This window comes from Neopsephotus bourkii, unplaced genomic scaffold, assembly GCF_033783945.1.
Source record: "Neopsephotus bourkii isolate Nb327-2 ecotype Australia unplaced genomic scaffold, CSIRO-AGI_Nbou_v1 NB_867, whole genome shotgun sequence".
NCBI lineage: Eukaryota > Metazoa > Chordata > Aves > Psittaciformes > Psittacidae > Neopsephotus > Neopsephotus bourkii.
The window spans coordinates 548371-553911 of record NW_026901363.1 but is presented as its reverse complement, the minus strand read 5'-3'; positions in this window follow the sequence as shown (position 1 = coordinate 553911).

Genomic DNA, 5541 nt, shown 5'->3' with positions numbered 1-5541 from the left:
CCCCAAAACGCACACCCGTGCTGATGCACACACGTGCTGATGCACACCCGTGCTGATGCACACCCGTGCTGATGCACACCCGTGCTGATGCACACACGCCAGCACGCGGCTCTCCTTCGGCTCACGAAGGCAGGAAGATGAACAGGAACGCCCTGCGTGGTCCCGGCGTCTGCTGGGCGAGCAGCGCAGGGAAATGGCCCATAAATCATGCTGTAGGGCAGCAAGAGTGCAACAGGGGCGGTGACCCCTCTGGTGACAGTACCAGTGTGTGCAGAAGCATCCATGTGGCAGGGTTTGGTGCCTGAGCGATGGAGGGAGGCAGTGGGGAGGGTGGAGGGATGGGTGTTTGGGGATCCCGAATGTGGATCCTTAGTGTGGAGGGGGTGGGACTGGTAGGCAATGGGACAGGACATAGGAGCTGAGACCCTTGGGTAGAGGTAATCCCAGTGGATGTGGGAACACATTCCCCAATGTCCCACTGCCCCATGTAGCCCAGCACAGCCCAGGACTGACCCTGAGCATCTCTGTCCCATAGGCTCATTGTGCAGGAGCACCCCGTGTCCATAGGGTCAGTGATGGCTCTTAGAGAGGGGCCAGTTCTCACCACCTCACTGGGGACACCCCTCTCTTTCCACCCCTCTCCTTACTGCAGCCCCAGGCCCAAGGGAGAAAACCATCCCAGGCAGCTGGGTCTGGCCATGGCACAAGCAAGGAGCACGCAGTGGGGCTTCCCCTCAGCCTGTGTAAAACCCCAGCCCACTGAGGGGCTGCCCACTCCTTTCTGCAGTCACTGAGGGGCTGATGCAGCACAAACTGGGGCAGAAAGTGCTCCCCCCACACACATCACCCAGCCCGCTCCAGGAGAGGCAAAGAGCCAGTGAGAAACACATTTCCTGCTGCTTGTACCCTGGCTGCTGGCTCCGTGACCAGCCTGGGGCTCCCTTTCTGCGTGAGGAAGATGAGCAACAACCTGTCCTTCATGTTCCAGGAATTATTTTGGGGCAAAACAAGCAGTGGGTCACAGGTGGGGATGCGCTGCCTGCTCTGCATCACTTCATCCTAGCGCGGTGAAGTGAAAGGATATTGTTGAGGGCTGGAGGGGAAAGGTTGTCCGGAGGTCTGGGAGACACATGGGAGATCCGGGCTGGGCTTCTGGCCCCAGTGTCCTCTGCAGTACGGACGTGACTTTATTCCAGTCGTGGTGCCTGGGAATCTCCCGGTGCTGTGAGACCGTGCTCACCCGGAAGGGCTGGGAAAGGTGTTTCTTCCAGAAAGGAGCACATGGGGAAACCGTGGCCAAGCAAACAGTGTGACCATGAAGGGAGCAGTGGGGGGGGTGACAGCTGAGCATGGGCTTGTTGGCACTAGTTGTCAGGAAGGGTGCTCCAGGTCTGGGTGCAGCACAGAGGCTTCTTGCCTGTAACCCTGGCAGGGATGCTCCAGGCACTATGGGATAACAACATTCAGGGATCACGGAGGCAGTCAGGCAAAGCTTCCATTGAGGGCTGCCATGACGGGAGCCTGGACACAGTCGCAGCTGTTGGCTGTGATACTGGCAGGGGCTCAGTTGCTGGGTTTGACCATTTTCAGCTACTGGGAGGCAGCTCCAGGCTCCTAACCCAGAGACATAAGAGTAAACTGGAGAGATGGGACCCAAATGAGCAAAACCCCCATATCATTAAGACACTCAAGGATGTGGGAAGGGAAATTCAGGTGTGAAACCAAACCCTTGGAGGTAACTTGGGCAGGGGGCTCAGCTCCCATCTCTTGCTGCCACAGTGGGGAGCTTTGTGCAGGCACATGAGAGCCAGCGCAGAGAGAAGGAATCTGCATGGGGCCCGCTCCCAGCCGGCAGAGCCTGCTAAGCTGGAGCCCCCATTCCCAGCAAGAGGGGTGACACTGGCAGCGCTGGCACTGCCTGGGCTCTGCAAACCCCTGTGGGTGCCACTGCAAAGCATCAGCATCACCCCACAGAAAGCTGTGCCTCTGCGGGACCTGTGGAGAGGCACTGGTGTTCCAGCTCTGCCCACAGCGAGGCACAGCCTGGGCACAGCTGCCTGTTCCCAAACCTCCCCTTGAGACAGCACCAGGGCACCGTCCTCCCATGCAAACACGGTGGGGAAGCCAGAGCTCACCCCTGTCCCCAGCAGCCCCAGAGAACCCTGCTTGGGCAGAGCCAAGGGCCCACGTGCACGCGGACAGCACTGGCTGTTCCCCAGAACTGTGCAGTTCCCAGCTCCATACGGTGACGGGGCAGAGAAAAATGACTCAGAGCAAAGCGAGCCGTGTTTAATCTTCTGGGGCTTTTTCTGTGTGTATGTGAGAGCAAGTGACTCACGGCAGCTTCTCCGGAATGCAGAGCATCTCAGAAGCAGCAGCCACCCATAGAGTCATAGAATGGTTTGGATTGGAAAGGACCTTAAGATCATCCAGTTCTAACCCCCCTGCCATGGGCAGGGACACCTCACACTAAACCAGGACACCCAAGGCTTCGTCCAGCCTGGCCTTGAACACCACCACGGATGGAGCATTCACAACCTCCCTGGGCAGCCCATTCCAGTGCCTCATCACCCTCACAGTAAAGAACTTCTTGCTTATACCTGAACCTGAACTTCCCCTGGTTCAGTTTAAACCCATCACCCCTTGTCCTATCGCTACAGCCCCTGATGAAGAGTCCCTCTCCAGCCTCACCCTTCCCAGCACTTGCATGGGCAGAGAGCACCAAAACTGTCTGTGCTGTGTGGCACTGGCAATCCAAGGGAAAGGACCAAGACCCCATCCCTGCTCTTCCACAGACATGCCCTGGGTAAGGCCTCATGGGCTTGCCACGCTTCATCCCTATGCCGCTGGGCACAAACTGCTGGCTGGCTCCTGCCCCGGCTGCCAGCCATTCCCACCTGGATGCGTGCCACACTCACTCATTGCACCAAATGCAGCAGGAAATCCCTGGCACCTCTTAAGCACCTCCCTGCACAGCTGGAGTGGGGGTTTGCAGCCTCATCTCCACAGCCAGCACTGGGGTTTAGTCACAGGGGATGTGTTCACTGCATGCACCATCACCACTGTGCTCTGCAAGGGCAGAGGTGCTTTATGGGGAGCTGCTTTTTTTGTCAGAACCCACTGTCTCAGTTAGGAAACAAGAATATTCAACCACCAACCCACCGGCCAAAGCAGGCATCTCTCATGGTGCTTTTGTCTCTGTTCAGGCTGCTGCAGAACCAGCCCAGACAGAGAGACAAACCCTGGCCAGGCAGTGATGGGAAAAGGTGTAGATGGAGGGACTGTAAGGGAAGATGGCCTGGGATCCTGTCCAAAGGGGCAGAAAACATGCAAGAGTTGAACGAGGAGATTATGGAGCATCCAGGAAATGTTAATCACTTTCTATATCGCTTTTTTATTTATTCAGTTTTATTTATATTCACTTTTTTATGTAGGGGAAACTGCTGCAGGGAGCAGCAGGACTTGCCCATGGCCACCTGCAAGGCAGCAGCAAGCCAGGAAGAGAGAATCTAAGTATCATTTGCCATGCTTCAGACTGGCTGCATCCATTCGTGGTCCAAAATCAGTGCTTCACGGCAGGAGGGATGGCTCGAGGGGCTTACTCCTGCTCTAAGCACAGCGCTGTGGCTGCTCAGCCTGCCTCCTGTTCCCTTAGCCCAGCCGGTAGGAACCCCAGCGGCTGGCAGGAGGGAGCAGAAAGCCCCTTCCTTTGTGGTGGGGGAGAGCTGGCCTGCGCTGAAAAGTCCCTACAGCATCCGGGTGGGGGGGTGAAGAAGAAGGGCTGTCACCCGCACCCATAGCGGCACGAAGGGCTGGAGCCCGAGTTTGCTTCATTTCCAGAACATGAGAAAAGATCGAGAGAGACGGCAGCAGAGAGAGAAACCCCGCTGAAAATCCCTGCTTTGACGGGGCTGAGCTGCACATCATTTCCTTCCTGCAAGCTGCAGCGTGCCCCCAGCCAGCCGCCAGCCGGGGCTGTCCCTGCGCGGCTGCGTGACACCAGTACGGATGTCCCAGCACGGGAAGGGGAATTCAGACTCTGCTTCTTGCTGTACTAAAAGCAGTGACACGGTGGCGGCCCCAGCACAGCACAGGGCCACGAGGCTGGCAGCATCGGAGCCACATCACGCTGAACTGAGAGCAGCTTGGGAGCACCAGGACGCTGCAGCCCTCCCGGTCCCTGCGCACCCGGGACACGTTTCCTATCTGGTGGAGATGGACAGGTATGGTGCCTCTCTGAGATGCACAGAGGGGCATCGTGGGTCCATTTACAGAGCATTTTGGGGGGGGTCTACAAGCAGGTACTGACCAGGGGAACATGGTTTTGGTGGCTGCATTATTGCTCAGTACTGCTTGCCCCTGACCACAGGCTGGGAGGCAGTGGTGGTGCCAGGAGGGAGGAGAATGGCTGCTCTTGCCTGTGTCTCCTGAGCTGAACACGGCTGCTGGCCAGGAAGATGCCTTGCAAGGAGCCCCAGTGGTTGTGGGGTGCTGAGCTGGAGTGCTGGGCCCCACTGCTGTGCCCACCAGCCCCTGTGCCACCCTATATAGCAAGCTGGGCCTGATCCTGCTGCACAGACCTGCAGCTTTTCTATCAGCCCAGCTCCTACCCCCCCATGAGAGGAAGCTGCCCTGGGTGATGGCACACTTGTGCTGGGAAAGATGGGGCCATATTGCAGATGCTCAGGCCAGCGGACACCTTTGGGACCATGTGTGTAGGGAACACCCCAGCTAGCACCAAGGAGAAGGCATGAGAGGAGCCCTGCCTGGCCCCAGGGCATGCAGGCAACCTTTTGCCTGGAGGAAGGAGACAGCTTGGGGACACGTGCTGCATGGAGATGGGAACCCACCACATAATGGACATGCGGGAGACCCCAGTGCCACCTGACATCCATGTTCAATGGGCTTTCCAAAATGAAATATTGCCACAGGCACCCACTTGCCCCCAGCCACCCCTCCCCATCAGCCATCCCCTCCCCTGCCCCGTATCTTCTCTTTACAGGGGAAGCTGCTCTGCTCACTGCCAGCCCTGCCTACAGCCGAGATGGAGACCCAGCAGAGACATGGTGCCCTTGGCTGCTCAGTAGTCGGTGTAGGATCTGTCCGTCAGTCTCACTAACAGCTACATCTGATTACTGGGTCACCAAAGGGTGACCACACTGCACCTGCAGGAGCTGCCCTCTGATCTGGGCATGGGACAACTGGGGCTTGCTGCCAGTGTGGTGGGAGCAGAGGGGAGCCCTGATCCTGAGCGATGCCATGGGGCTTTGCCTGCACAGGAGAGCAAACGCAGCAGCTTTCCAGTCACCAGAGAGTAAATAAACCCTTGTGGAGTGCAGTCCCCTTCTCTGTGTGGTTATGAGAGCGAAAACCCTTTGGAGCATCCTGTCTACAGGGTCCATGGCTCTCAAGGGCTGGACACCTGGATTCTCTCCTCCTGCATCCCCATGGTGTCCAGCTGTACCTTACTGGGCCCTCTGCATCTTAGACAGCCTAGTCCCAAGGCCCAAACTTGCTGTGGGCAGCAGCCCCCAGGGGATG